Here is a 16978-nt window from a genome sequence, read left to right as displayed (position 1 = left end):
CCGCATCTTCGCGATATTTCTGCTTGTTTGCGATAATTTTAAACATTCTCGCGATAATTTGCGAAGGTTAATTCCGCAAATTCCGCCCACCCCTAATTTAAATGCACATGTCCAAGCTGTTTTTTTTTTCAGACCACCACCGTGTGTATTCTCTGTGACTGCCTACACTCCAGCAGGGGCAACCAGCCTTAGTGATGCTGAATGTATTTGCATTACAGACTTAAACCTGAAAACCCCACTCGCTTCTAATTACTGTGCATGACTATACATGGCAAGCACATGGGTGTGTGCTAAGCCTCTGCTTCTTCCCCCAAAAATTCGCTCCCCCTTTCCATCTACTGCAACTGTGAAATCACCAGAGCAAGACGCAATAAATCTCTGCCTATAATTCTTCTATGCACACAGAGTCATGTTTTCACATTAGTGCCAAAACGAAATTTCTTTGCCAATTTGAAAGCACACTTACTGCTCTTTTTTTTTCGGGCCAAGTGAAAATCTCTTTTTACAATTTGAAATCACTTTTACAGACTGACACATTCTGAATCCTTTTTTTTTAAATTTATTTAAATGCACATGTCCAAGCTGTTTTTTTTTCAGACCACCACCGTGTGTATTCTCTGTGACTGCCTACACTCCAGCAGGGGCAACCAGCCTTAGTGATGCTGAATGTATTTGCATTACAGACTTAAACCTGAAAACCCCACTCGCTTCTAATTACTGTGCATGACTATACATGGCAAGCACATGGGTGTGTGCTAAGCCTCTGCTTCTTCCCCCAAAAATTCGCTCCCCCTTTCCATCTACTGCAACTGTGAAATCACCAGAGCAAGACGCAATAAATCTCTGCCTATAATTCTTCTATGCACACAGAGTCATGTTTTCACATTAGTGCCAAAACGAAATTTCTTTGCCAATTTAAAAGCACACTTACTGCTCTTTTTTTTTCGGGCCAAGTGAAAATCTCTTTTTACAATTTGAAATCACTTTTACAGACTGACACATTCTGAAACCTTTTTTTTAAATTTATTTAAATGCACATGTCCAAGCTGTTTTTTTTTCAGACCACCACCGTGTGTATTCTCTGTGACTGCCTACACTCCAGCAGGGGCAACCAGCCTTAGTGATGCTGAATGTATTTGCATTACAGACTTAAACCTGAAAACCCCACTCGCTTCTAATTACTGTGCATGACTATACATGGCAAGCACATGGGTGTGTGCTAAGCCTCTGCTTCTTCCCCCAAAAATTCGCTCCCCCTTTCCATCTACTGCAAATGTGAAATCACCAGAGCAAGACGCAATAAATCTCTGCCTATAATTCTTCTATGCACACAGAGTCATGTTTTCACATTAGTGCCAAAACGAAATTTCTTTGCCAATTTGAAAGCACACTTACTGCTCTTTTTTTTTCGGGCCAAGTGAAAATCTCTTTTTACAATTTGAAATCACTTTTACAGACTGACACATTCTGAAACCTTTTTTTTAAATTTATTTAAATGCACATGTCCAAGCTGTTTTTTTTTCAGACCACCACCGTGTGTATTCTCTGTGACTGCCTACACTCCAGCAGGGGCAACCAGCCTTAGTGATGCTGAATGTATTTGCATTACAGACTTAAACCTGAAAACCCCACTCGCTTCTAATTACTGTGCATGACTATACATGGCAAGCACATGGGTGTGTGCTAAGCCTCTGCTTCTTCCCCCAAAAATTCGCTCCTCTTTTCCATCTACTGCAACTGTGAAATCACCAGAGCAAGACGCAATAAATCTCTGCCTATAATTCTTCTATGCACACAGAGTCATGTTTTCACATTAGTGCCAAAACGAAATTTCTTTGCCAATTTGAAAGCACACTTACTGCTCTTTTTTTTTCGGGCCAAGTGAAAATCTCTTTTTACAATTTGAAATCACTTTTACAGACTGACACATTCTGAATCCTTTTTTTTTAAATTTATTTAAATGCACATGTCCAAGCTGTTTTTTTTTCAGACCACCACCGTGTGTATTCTCTGTGACTGCCTACACTCCAGCAGGGGCAACCAGCCTTAGTGATGCTGAATGTATTTGCATTACAGACTTAAACCTGAAAACCCCACTCGCTTCTAATTACTGTGCATGACTATACATGGCAAGCACATGGGTGTGTGCTAAGCCTCTGCTTCTTCCCCCAAAAATTCGCTCCCCCTTTCCATCTACTGCAACTGTGAAATCACCAGAGCAAGACGCAATAAATCTCTGCCTATAATTCTTCTATGCACACAGAGTCATGTTTTCACATTAGTGCCAAAACGAAATTTCTTTGCCAATTTGAAAGCACACTTACTGCTCTTTTTTTTTCGGGCCAAGTGAAAATCACTTTTACAGACTGACACATTATGAAACCACCATGTGTAACTACAACAAAAACAATTCCCATTTCTATTATTCATTTCTTAAGTTACCACATACATCCCCTCTCAAACTGTAAACTCACCTTTAAAATTAGTTAGTTGTGAAAGAAATGTGACACTCAAACAGCAGATTATCAGAGCCAGGATCTCTGTTCTCTACACCTCTCTCCTCTCAGCAGAACCAGATAATGGCAAACTTTCCCTCTATTTTTCCACACATATACATGTAAGTTTCAAATCTCAGTGCTTCCCCCTTTTTTTCAAATGTAATGACACATTTCTATTGGTTGAAAACCAACCCTTTTCCAAAAGTACCCTGCCCCCAACTTGACTTCTGCCTAGTACCCTTCCCCCAACTTGACTTCTGCCTGCTACCATAGCAACAGCTCATGGAACACTGCTGTGTGCAGTTAGGTCAGAAGTTCGACACACAATGTTTCAATTCCACAGAGCAAGAGTGCTTGACTTTTCAAACCTAACAGCAAATCCATAGTACTGTTCTTTGGTTACACATTTTTTTGTACCAATACAAAACATGCTTCTTTTAATTTTCACATACAGCCTAGTTTTTTTTCTAGAATGGTATGAAACAGCCAATCAGTTCTTTTTGTTTTGTAAAAAATATGTATGCCTCCATTTCCAAACTGTCTTTCTTTTCATATTGCCATTCTACTGAAAGACACCTCCTGAGTGCATCCAGTTCTCCTTTGAAGATGTTCACAGTGTGGATTGTAGGGCACAGCTATGTCTTCTGGAGTGAAAAGTTTGCAGAGAAAACAGATATGGTGAGAGACCTTGCTTTGCCAAATGTAGACATTAAATGGATTGGTCAGAGAGGGTTAAAGTGGCACCAATTGATGCCATTGGTGAAATCCTTCATTCAAATCCAACACCCTGACCTCATAATAGTGCACTGTGGTGGCAATGACCTAGGCACTTTGACTGGGGTAGGTCTGGAAATGCTTATGAAGGACACCTTTGCACAACTGTTTACACTTTTCCCTAAAACTGCCTTTGTGTTTTCCAACATATGCCAAAGGCAAAAATGGAACTGGTCCAATCATTTCTGTCCTCAGATTGACAAAGCAAGAAAGCACGTCAACAAATCTGTTTCTGCTTTCCTCCGTGACTATGGTATGGGTGCCATTTACCACAACAATTTGCGTTACGACATGCAAGACATTTATAGAGGAGATGGTGTGCACTTCAATGATGAAGGGAACAGAGTCTTCCTCTTGAACCTTAGACTCTGCATCGGTACTTACTTGTAGGTACCACTAAAAAAATGACTCCATAAACACAACAGCTCTTTTTAGAGCTCCCTAATTTCTAAACTCTTAAATCTGCTTTTCATTTATTTATTTTTTTTTTTTTTACCGTACGCTTACCGTAAGCTTACCGTACGCGTACCCCGTGATTTTTTTTAAAATCAATAAATGTTTTTTTTGTACTTTTCTGTCCTTCTTTGACCCCCTTACAATTGTTAGGGGGTCTGTAACTCTCCTCATTGCCCCCTTTCCTTGTTTTCACTCTTTTTTTTCAGAGTGAAATACACAAAATGGCGGCCGCCGCTTCCTGGTTTCGGCCGATTCGAATGTTTACTAAGATCTAAGAGCCAATCAGAATCGCGCTCGCGCACGCCACCGTACGCTTACCGTAAGCGTACGGTAAGCGTACCGTAAGCGGGCTCAGATATATATATTGATTTAAAGGCTATTTTCTCAGAATCTACTGAACAGATTTACACCAAACCTACAAAAGGCACTTCCTTGACCTAGGGACTACCTCTCTGCCAAATTTTGAGTAATTCTGTTCAGCCGTTCGGGCTGTAGCTCGTTCTAAAGGTCCTATGGAAAAATGCATGGGAAAAACGCGTTTTGGGACCCCCCTTTTATCTCAGCCCCCGCTTGACGGATCCCCCCGAGACTTTCAGGGTAGGAGCGGAGCGTAGCGCCCCACCTATTTTGAGAAATTCGCGAGGATTCGTCGACCGGCGCCAAAGTTATTCAAAATAGAATGTTGCGGATTTCCTATGGAAACAGGGTCCTAACTATAACTACCTACTGGCGACCGCCAGTAGGTAATATATATATATATATATATATATATATATATATATATATATATATATATATATATATATATATATATATATGCAAAAAAGAAGCAGAGAACTCTGGGTAGTTCTCAAGTTTAGGTGGAAAGCAGCTCCTGTATGGAGCACTCTCAACACCAGCGACACTCTAGATCTGCTCACCTCAAATGTCTGTTTTTCTATCAAAATCTTTAAGCATAGGATTAGCACAGTGCCATCCACGCCGAGATAGAAAAGGACAAAGTCTTTTGCCATTTGTACAGCAAAGTCTTTAAGCATAGGACTAGCACAGTGCTGTCCTTGCCGAGCTGTAAAACGACAAAAGCCAATTACCACTCCAGGCACAGTATTACAGCTTTGAATTGGTAAAATACCAATCAAGCCAACCTGAAATGAGTTAAAGCAACCCCTGACACAGTGTTTCGCTCTAATTAGAGCTCTTCAGAGAGGTATAGCTTTGTCCAAACACAAGGGAGCACCCAGTATAAGTCAAAGAAATACCCTTTCAGGCATAGAGTGACAAATAAATTATGCAAAAAAGAAGCAGAGAACTCTGGGTAGTTCTCAAGTTTAGGTGGAAAGCAGCTCCTGTATGGAGCACTCTCAACACCAGCGACACTCTACATCTGCTCACCTCAAATGTCTGTTTTTCTATCAAAATCTTTAAGCATAGGATTAGCACAGTGCCATCCACGCCGAGATAGAAAAGGACAAAGTCTTTTGCCATTCGTACAGCAAAGTCTTTAAGCATAGGACTAGCACAGTGCTGTCCTTGCCGAGCTGTAAAACGACAAAAGCCAATTACCACTCCAGGCACAGTATTACAGCTTTGAATTGGTAAAATACCAATAAAGCCAACCTGAAATGAGTAAAAGCAACCCCTGACACAGTGTTTCGCTCTAATTAGAGCTCTTCAGAGAGGTATAGCTTTGTCCAGACACAAGGGAGCACCCAGTATAAGTCAAAGAAATACCCTTTCAGGCATAGAGTGACGAATAAATTATGCAAAAAAGAAGCAGAGAACTCTGGGTAGTTCTCAAGTTTAGGTGGAAAGCAGCTCCTGTATGGAGCACTCTCAACACCAGTGACACTCTAGATCTGCTCACCTCAAATGTCTGTTTTTCTATCAAAATCTTTAAGCATAGGATTAGCACAGTGCCATCCACGCCGAGATAGAAAAGGACAAAGTCTTTTGCCATTTGTACAGCAAAGTCTTTAAGCATAGGACTAGCACAGTGCTGTCCTTGCCGAGCTGTAAAACGACAAAAGACAATTACCACTCCAGGCACAGTATTACAGCTTTGAATTGGTAAAATACCAATCAAGCCAACCTGAAATGAGTAAAAGCAACCCCTGACACAGTGTTTCGCTCTAATTAGAGCTCTTCAGAGAGGTATAGCTTTGTCCAGACACAAGGGAGCACCCAGTATAAGTCAAAGAAATACCCTTTCAGGCATAGAGTGACGAATAAATTATGCAAAATAGAAGCAGAGAACTCTGGGTAGTTCTCAAGTTTAGGTGGAAAGCAGCTCCTGTATGGAGCACTCTCAACACCAGCGACACTCTAGATCTGCTCACCTCAAATGTCTGTCATATATATATATGTGTGTGTGTGTGTGTGTGTATATATATATATATATATATATCAATCTCGAAAGTAAATAATGACACAGCACTCCTCTCGGCAAAAAGATGTTATTTTATTTCCAAGTCGTAATGCTTCCTACGCGTTTCGAACCGTAGTTCCTGGTCATGGTATGTTATTACATTGGTTCTACCTTGATTTTTTACTTATATACTTATGCGTGAAAGTGCCATTTTAATGCATTATGGGTATAGTAGTTTAACTACTTTCAGAGTCAAGGAACTTTATTAGTTCCTGGATCAGGATGTTTTAATTACCAACGTACTCCAATGAAAGTGTGATCAGATGACATTGGAATGCCTTTTAAGATGCGCTTGTCATTAAAAAGATGACAATGAAGCATTACATACAACATAATGAGACATGCACTTGTCATCAAATAATGAAGGTGAGGCATTACATTCTTAACATTCAAACAGAAGAGCAGTGTGAAAAAAGTTTCCAACACTGACTCGTTTTTGAGGTACGATTAAGGACCTAGGGCCTCATGTAGGTAGCTTACAAGTTACCACTTCTTAAATACCGAACGTTACCGAATCGGTATTTAAGAAGTGGTAACTCGTATGTAGGTAATGAGTCGGTAATTTTTACCGATTCGTTAAAATTCGGTAATTACCGAATCGGTATTTACCGATTCGGTAATGAGGCATACCTTCCCATTGAGGGGAAGGTATGCCTCATTACCGAATCGGTAAATACCGATTCGGTAATGGGGGAGAACATGCAAGGGTGGCAGGGTGTCACATTGACACCCTGTTGCACCCCTGATTCGGCCATGTGTGCACATGTGGCACACATACATGCCCTAAGGGCATGTATGTCTGCCACATGTGCACACTTCTAAGTGCTTTTAAATGCTTTTCCTCATCCATACATTATTTACCACCAACTATTAGTTGGTGGTAAATACCGACTCCTAACAACACCCACACAGTCCCCCTACATCTGATTTCTGTATTCGGAATTTACCGAATCGGTAAAATTACCGATTCGGTAATTTTACCGATTCGGTAAATTCCGAATACAGAAATTCACCCCCTACATACCGAAAGCCAAAATACCGGTCGGTAACGGTATAATTACCGAAAATCGGCCGTTACCGACCGGTATTTGGCTACCTACATGAGGCCCTTAGTGTCAACAAACGTTTTATGGCTGAGTGCCCATTGTTCTCATCTCACATCTTGGAGTATGCTAGTATAATTCACAAATACTGCAGGTTGATATACAATGTTTTTTTAGGCATATTTATACATATTTAAAGCTGATGTTGCAAAGCTTGATAGATTTTCAATTCACATTTGGATCCTAGTGTTGGTGGAGCATCCCACATTCTACATATTATTCAAAAGCATTCAAGGATCTACTCCTGTTCATCTTTCAAATACGTTAGTTCCCATTAAGTACTTATAGATGGACATAAAGCTCCTCATCCCCATTTAAACCTAGGGGATATCTAGTTTTAAGCCTCATTATCATGCGTGATTCCAATCTACGTAGTTTCTGGATTCGATTGCCTCCTCGCTCACTTGGAGGTATTGTCACCAGCTGTGAGTATTTCATGTCAAGCCAGGATTTTCCCGTGTGAGAAGACATGAGTTTCGCAATTGCATAGGTGTTATCCATGTTTTGAATAGCGCGTGTGTGTTCCATTATGCGCTTTTTTAAGGGGGCATATTGTGCTCCCTATGTATTGCTTTCCACAAAAACATTGAAGTATGTAGACCGCAAAAGTCGAATCACATGTTATAGTTTCTCTTATTTCAAAAATCTTGCCAGTTGGATCTTTGAGATTCTTTAGGTTCTTTCCAATTTTGCAGGCTTTACAAGACATACATTTTGAAAAGCCTTTAGATCTGGACTGTAACCATGATTCTGTTTTTGTGGCTTCAAAGTGACTTCTCACTAGGTGATCTGAGAGATTTGGTGCTCTTTTGTAGGATATCAACGGACGATCTCCTATGTTTGTACCTATATCTGGATCTTTTTGCAATACATTCCAATATTTACTCAGTATCTTTCGAATCTTGAAGGTTTCCTTGCTGTAAGTAAGTATTAGTCGAGGTTGATTGTCATCAGTTTTTTCTCTTCCTTTGTTTCCTTTATTCTTAGTGATTAATGTTTCTGCTCTGCTTTTTTCTTACATTTTTAATTCTCCTCGTTTGATGACAGCGTGCCTATATCCACGTTGTAGAAAGCGTGTTTTAGTTTCTTCACATTTTTTCTCCATTTCTTGTCCTTCTGAACAGTTTCTCTGCATCCGCAGTAGTTCTCCGTATGGTATGCTCTTTTTTAACGATCGAGGATGAAAGCTTTCACCATGTAATAGACTGTTGGTTGCTGTCTTTTTTCTGTGCACCGTTGTGTGTATGCAATCGTCCTTAATGTAAACCTTGGTGTCCAGGAATTCAATTTCAATGGGGCTTAAATTATACGTAAAACTAAGACCCACATCATTTTTATTGAGTTCTGTAAAAAAAATCTGAAATTCTTTCTCAGTCCCCTTCCATAGCAGAAATAAATCATCTATGAACCGTAGCCAGAGGGTTACGTTCACCATATGATGATTGTTTTCTTCTCTCTAAGCTATGTTCCTCTCCCACCAACCCATCATGAGGTTTGCATAGCTTGGAGAGAAGGAAACTCCCATCGCAGTACCACAGCGCTGCACATACATTTTCTTATTAAATAGAAAAATATTGTTGTACAGGCACATAGAGATCATTTCAATTAACATTTCAGAGTGTGCTAGTTCACTGATTGGTCTCTGTTTCAAAAAATACTGTATGGCATGTAATCCTTTATTGTGGTCGATTGAGGTGTACAAAGACACTGCATCGATAGTTATCAATAAATAATTTGGTTGCCATTTTGTCTCCATTATTGTACGCAAAAAGTCCCCAGTGTCTTTTATATAAGAGCTTAGTGTTGGAACAATGGGTGCTAGGAAGTGGTCCACATATAAAGACACATTTTCATATAGGCTTCCATAACTAGAAATGATCGGATGTCCTGGTGGTTTGTTCAGTGTCTTATGTACTTTGGGAAGAAAGTAGATTGTAGGTATTATTGGGTTCTCTACCATGAGGAATATTCTCTCGTCTTCCGTTAGTAATCCCTTACCTTGCCATCCATTTAGCTTATCGCTTAGATCCAACTTTAGATCATTGATGGGATTCTTTTCTAGGCACCTGTAATTCTTGCTTTCCTGCAATTGGCGCATTGCCTCTTCTATGTACTGTTGTTTGTCTAAGATTACAATATTCCCACCTTTGTCAGCTGGTTTTATTTCAATTATATTGTTGTTCTTGAGTGTTTGTATGGCATGGCGCTCTTTTTTAGTCAGATTTTCTCGACTGTTGTTGTTAGGGACATTACACATTACTTCCAAATCTCCTAGGACCAGCTCGTAAAATTTGTCGATTTTGTTGCCAGGGTGTAGGGCTGGACAGAATCTTGATTTTTTCTTGAAGTGCGTTGGTACTCGTTTGTCTGTTTGAATATCCATTTCCTTCAGGATTTGATTGTCTGTAATTTCAATTGCACCTATTTTTTATTTGCCAATTCATATGCAATACGTAATTGTGGTATTTCTCCAATTTTATAAGATTCAGAATTTTCCATATCCATTGTCTGTTTTGATTCATCCGTTGTTTTGAATGATTGTTTTGCAAAAAATGTGTTCAATTTGAGATTTCTTATATATTTGTAAAGATCTATTTTTGTCTCAATCAAATCCTGATGTATTTCGGGACAAAACGATAAGCCTTTGTTCAACACATTGTGCTCGGATTTTGTCAGAGTGTATCCCGAGAGATTGATGACTAGATTAGGAATTTTTTAACATATGGATTCAATTTTGTTATCACTGTGCGGTTCCTTAGATTGTACCTTCTGCTTTTTCCATTTCCCTCTTCTTGTCTTTCTTGTTGGTCCCTTGAGAGAAAGGATCCCCTTCCCCTTGATCTCATTCTGCCTGCGCCTCGACCTCTCGGCTTGTTTCTGGGTGCTTGCTGTTCCTGATAGAGCAGCTTCATCTCTTCTAAAAAAGAGGATTTCCGTAATGCCATTGGTCTTTGTTCACCTTCACTCAGGTCGGATTCAGATTCACTTGTTGCTTGACCAGTAAGAGGATCGGTGGTCACCTTTTTTGTTTCCCATTGTTGTTTGTAAATTTCAAACTTTTTTGCAAAGGTGAAAATCGTTCCGAATTCATAGTCATCTTCATCCCTACGGAATTTGCGTTGTTTGCGTTGCAGCACTTCTTCCTTATGTTTGTCTAGATTGCGTTCCATCTCTGCTCGCAATTTTTTGACAGTCTCATTACTTTCATTGGTCGATGATATCTGAGTTTCAATCTCCATTATTTGTTGATGTAACTCTTCCACGTCTTTTCTTGCATATTTTTGATTATAAGCATCATATTTTTGGAGCAGTCCATGTTGTTCTTACCCCACTCCTCCAGCATCTCAGGTTTCGTGTCTGGATAGTTGGGAAGAGTAAATACGCGGAGTCCTCTTGGTACCATATCAATCTCCACATATTTTTCAAGAGTAATAATCTCCCAACTACGAGACGTTTCTTTGCGTGATAATTTCTCCAATTGTGTAAAGAGCTGTTTAATTGTGCTAACATGAGGTGGTATTGTCTTTCCCGTTCCCCCCATATTTTCTGCCTTAGACATCCTTTTTGATGCTCTTTCTTCCATTTTTGGTGTTATATTTCTTATTATTTCCCCAGTGCAAGATAATTTGTTGTTAATAATATTGTGGGCACTATTTCCTTCAAAGCGTTGACCCAGGTAATAATACAAAATGGTTCTTTTCCAAGAAAAGGGAATAACAAATGACCCTTAAGTACGACTTGTTTGCATGAGCCGAGAGAGACTCAATTCGTATTACTTTTCCCTTATGCGCGGCTTGAACATATCAATTTTACGCGCTTCAAGCTTGCTGCAGCATATATGAAGGCAGCTTGCAGATCTTGCAAGTGTTCTTACCTGGGAGACTCCCAACGTGTCGGCGTCCTCCGACTCCGTACGCCGGCGCTCAACCAGGTGTCAGTAAGATCTCGTATCGCTTTACTTCTTCTTTCTTTTCCTGCAGTGTGCGAGGGCGTTCCTGCTTGTACACGTTGTTTCTGAAAACCTCGTAATTTTACAGTTTTCAAACATCCATCAGTCGTAATTTAAAGCACCTCGCTTTCGATTGTTCTTTTGTCATGCAGTCAAATAATGCTGGGCTCTCCTCCGTTCCGATTCAAAATCTTGCCACAAACGTCCCGCCACAGAAGGAGCACTTTCACAGCCGGTGCTCGCGTCGAGATCAGGACAGAGATCTCGTAGTTAATATCAATCTCGAAAGTAAATAATGACGTGGCACTCCTCTCGGCAAAAAGATGTTTAACTACTTTCAAAGACAAGGAACTTTATTAGTTCCTGCATCAGGATGTTTTAATTACCAGCGTACTCCAATGATAGTGTGATCAGATGACATTGGAATGCCTTTTCAGATGCGCTTGTCATTAATAAGATGACAATGAAGCATTACATACAACATAATGAGACATGCGCTTGTCATTAAATAATGAAGGTGAGGCATTACGTTCTTAACAGAAAAGCGGTGTGAAAAAAGTTTCCAACACTGACTCGTTTTTGAGGTACGATTAAGGACTTAGTGTCAACTAATTGAATGTTAAGAACGTAATGCGGAGAAGTTAAACTACTATACCCATAATGCATTAAAATGCCACTTTCACACATAAGTATATAAGTAAAAAATCAAGGTAGGACCAATGTAATAATCTACCGTGACCAGGAACTACGGTTCGAAACGCGTAGGAAGGATTACGGCTTGGAAATAAAATAACATATTTTTGCCGAGAGGAGTGCCGCGTCATTATTTACTTTTGAGATTGATATTAACTATGAGATCTCTGTCCTGATCTCGACGCGAGCACCGGCTGTGAAAGTGCTCCTTCTGTCCTTCTGTGGCGGGACGTTTGTGGAAAGATTTTGAATCGGAACGGAGGAGAGCCCAGCATTATCTGACTGCATGACAAAAGAACAATCGAAAGCGAGGTGCTTTAAATTACGACTGATGGATGTTTGAAAACTGTAAAATTACGAGGTTTTCAGAAACAACGTGTACAAGCAGGAACGCCCTCGCACACTGCAGGAAAAGAAAGAAGAAGTAAAGCGATACGAGATCTTACTGACACCTGGTTGAGCGCCGGCGTACGGAGTCGGAGGACGCCGACACGTTGGGAGTCTCCCAGGTAAGAACACTCGCAAGATCTGTAAGCTGCCTTCATATATGCTGCAGCAAGCTTGAAGTGCATAAAATTGCTATGTTCAAGCCGCGCATAAGGGAAAAGTAATACGAATTGAGTCTCTCTCGGCTCATGCAAACAAGTCGTACTTAAGGGTCATTTGTTATTCCCTTTTCTTGGAAAAGAACCATTTTGTATTATTACCTGGGTCAACGCTTTGAAGAAAAAAGTGCCCACAATATTATTAACAACAAATTATCTTGCACTGGGGAAATAATAAGAAATATAACACCAAAAATGGAAGAAAGAGCATCAAAAAAGATGTCTAAGGCAGAAAATATGTTTCAAAGGGGAGCATCGACCTCCAAAAATATGGGGGGAACGGGAAAGACAATACCACCTCATGTTAGCACAATTAAACAGCTCTTTACACAATTGGAGAAATTATCACGCAAAGAAACGTCTCATAGTTGGGAGATTATTACTCTTGAAAAATAAGTGGAGAATGATATGGTACCAAGAGGACTCCGCGTATTTACTCTTCCCAACCATCCAGACACAAAACCTGAGATGCTGGAGGAGTGGGGTAAGAACAACATGGATTGTGTTGTAAAGGAAGATACAGAGTCCATCTGTACACAAGTAATTTACTACAGACTGCTCCAAAAATATGATGCTTATAATCATAAAATATGGAAGAAAAGACGTGGAAGAGTTACATCAACAAATAATAAAGATTGAAACTCAGATATCATCGACCGATGAAAGTAATGAAACTGTCAAAAAATTGCGAGCAGAGATGGAACGCAATCTAGACAAACATGAGGAAGAAGGGCTGCAACGTAAACAAAGCAAATTCCGTAGGGATGAAGATGACTATGAATTCGGAACGATTTTCACCTTTGCAAAAAAGTTTGAAATTTACAAACAACAATGGGAAACAAAAAAGGTGACCATCGATCCTCTTACTGGTCAAGCAACAAGTGAATCTGAATCCGACCTGAGTGAAGGTGAGCAAAGACTAATGGCATTACGGAAATTCTCTTTTTTAGAAGAGATGAAGCTGCTCTATCAGGAACAGCAAGCACCCAGAAACAAGCCCAGAGGTCGAGGCGCAGGCAGAATGAGAGCAAGGGGAAGGGGATCCTTCCTCTCAAGGGACCAACAAGAAAGACAAGAAGAGGGAAACGGAAAAAGCGGAAGGTACAATCTAAGGAACCGCACAGTGATAAGAAAATAGAATCCATATGTTTAAAAATTCCTAATCTAGTCATCAATCTCTCGAGATCCACTCTGACAAAATCCGAGCACAATGTGTTGAACAAAGACTTATCGTTTTGTCCCGAAATACATCAGGATTTGATTGAGACAAAAATAGATCTTTACAAATATATAAGAAAACTCAAATTGAACACATTTTTCGCAAAACAATCATTCAAAACAACGGATGAATCAAAACAGACAATGGATATGGAAAATCCTGAATCTTATAAAATTGGAGAAATACCACAATTACGTATTGCATATGAATTGGCAAATAAAAAATAGATGCAATTGAAATTACAGACAATCAAATCCTGAAGGAAATGGATATTCAAACAGACAAACGAGTACCAACGCACTTCAAGAAAAAATCAAGATTCTGTCCAGCCCTACACCCTGGCAACAAAATCGACACATTTTACGAGCTGGTCCTAGGAGATTTGGAAGTAATGTGTAATGTCCCTAACAACAACAGTCGAGAAAATCTGACTAAAAAAGAGCGCCATGCCATACAAACACTCAAGAACAACAATATAATTGAAATAAAACCAGCTGACAAAGGTGGGAATATTGTAATCTTAGACAAACAACAGTACATAGAAGAGGCAATGCGCCAATTGCAGGAAAGCAAGAATTACAGGTGCCTAGAAAAGATTCCCATCAATGATCTAAAGTTGGATCTGAGCGATAAGCTAAATGGATGGCAAGGTAAGGGATTACTAACGGAAGACAAGAGAATATTCCTAATGGTAGAGAACCCAATAATACCTACAATCTACTTTCTTCCCAAAGTACATAAGACACTGAACAAACCACAAGGACATCCGATCATTTCTAGTTGTGGAAGCCTATATGAAAATGTGTCTTTATATGTGGACCACTTCCTGGCACCCATTGTTTCAACACTAAGCTCTTATATAAAAGACACTGGGGACTTTTTGCGTACAATAATGGAGACAAAATGGCAACCGAATTATTTATTGATAACAATCGATGCGGTGTCTTTGTACACCTCAATCGACCACAATAAAGGATTACATGCCAAACAGTATTGTTTGAAACAGAGACCAATCAGTGAACTAGCACACTCTGAAATGTTAATTGAAATGATCTCTATGTGCCTTTACAACAATATTTTTCTATTTAATAAGAAAATGTATGTGCAGCGCTGTGGTACTGCGATGGGAGTTTTCTTCTCTCCAAGCTATGCGAACCTCATGATGGGTTGGTGGGAGAGGAACATAGCTTAGAGAGAAGAAAACAATCATCATATGGTGAACGTAGCCCTCTGGCTACGGTTCATAGATGATTTATTTCTGCTATGGAAGGGGACTGAGAAAGAATTTCAGATTTTTTTTACAGAACTCAATAAAAATGATGTGGGTCTTAGTTTTACGTATAATTTAAACCCCAAAGAAATTGAATTCCTGGACACCAAGGTTTACATTAAGGACGATTGCATACACACAACGGTGCACAGAAAAAAGACAGCAACCAACAGTCTATTACATGCTGAAAGCTTTCTTCCTCGATCGTTAAAAAAGAGCATACCATACGGAGAACTACTGCGGATGAAGAGAAACTGTTCAGAAGGACAAGAAATGGAGAAAAAATGTGAAGAAACTAAAACGCGCTTTCTACAACGTGGATACAGGCACGCTGACATCAAACGAGGAGAATTAAAAATGAGAGACAAAAGCAGAGCAGAAACATTAATCACTAAGAATAAAGGAAACGAAGGAAGAGAAAAAACTGATGACAATCAACCTCGACTAATACTTACTTAGCAAGGAAACCTTCAAGATTCGAAAGATACTGAGTAAATATTGGAACGTATTGCAAAAAGATCCAGATATAGGTACAAACATAGGAGATCGTCCGTTGATATCCTCCAAAAGAGCACCAAATCTCTCAGATCACCTAGTGAGAAGTCACTTTGAAGCCACAAAAACAGAATCATGGTTACAGTCCAGATCTAAAGGCTTTTCAAAATGTATGTCTTGTAAAGCCTGCAAAATTGGAAAGAACCTAAAGAATCTCAAAGATCCAACTGGCAAGATTTTTGAAATAAGAGAAACTATAACATGTGATTCGACTTTTGTGGTCTACATACTTCAATGTTTTTGTGGAAAGCAATACATAGGGAGCACAATATGCCCCCTAAAAAAGCGCATATTGGAACACACACGCGCTATTCAAAACATGGATAACACCTATGCAATTGCGAAACACATGTCTTCTCACACGGGAAAATCCTGGCTTGACATAAAATACTCAGGGCTGGTGACAATACCTCCAAGGGAGCGAGGAGGCAATCGAATCCAGAAACTACGTAGATTGGAAACACGCATGATAATGAGGTTTAAAACTAGATATCCTCTAGGTTTAAATGGGGATGAGGAGCTTTATGCCCATCTATAAGTACTTAATGGGAACTAACATATTTGAACGATGAACAGGAGTAGATCCTTGAATGCTTTTGATTAATATGTAGAATGTGGGATGCTCCACCAACACTAGGATCCAAATGTGAATTGAAAATCTATCAAGCTTTGCAACATCTGCTTTAAATATGTATAAATATGCCTAAAGAAACATTGTATATCAACCTGCAGTATTTGTGAAATATACTAGCATACTCCAAGATGTGAGATGAGAACAATGGGCACTCAGCCATAAAACGTTCATTGACACTAAGTCCTTAATCGTACCTCAAAAACGAGTCAGTGTTGGAAACTTTTTTCACACCGCTCTTCTGTTTGAATGTTAAGAACGTAATGCCTCACCTTCATTGTTTCATGACAAGCGCATGTCTCATTATGTTGTATGTAATGCTTCATTGTCATCTTTTTAATGACAAGCGCATCTGAAAAGGCATTCCAATGTCATCTGATCACACTATCATTGGAGTGCGCTGGTAATTAAAACATCCTGATGCAGGAACTAATAAAGTTCCTTGACTTTGAAAGTAGTTAAACTACTATACCCATAATGCATTAAAATGGCACTTTCACGCATAAGTATATAAGTAAAAAATCAAGGTAGGACCAATGTAATAATCTACCGTGACCAGGAACTACGGTTTGAAACGCGTAGGAAGGATTACGACTTGGAAATAAAATAACATCTTTTTGCCAAGAGGAGTGCCGCGTCATTATTTACTTTCGAGATTGATATTAACTACGAGATCTCTGTCCTGATCTTGACGCGAGCACCGGCTGTGAAAGTGCTCCTTCTGTGGCGGGACGTTTGTGGAAAGATATATATATATATATATATCAAACACCGCAATAGTAGCGAAAAACGCTACTTTT

Source organism: Triturus cristatus, chromosome 6 (genome assembly GCF_964204655.1).
Source record: "Triturus cristatus chromosome 6, aTriCri1.1, whole genome shotgun sequence".
Classification (NCBI taxonomy): Eukaryota; Metazoa; Chordata; class Amphibia; order Caudata; family Salamandridae; genus Triturus; species Triturus cristatus.
Note: the sequence above shows the minus strand (reverse complement) of the source record.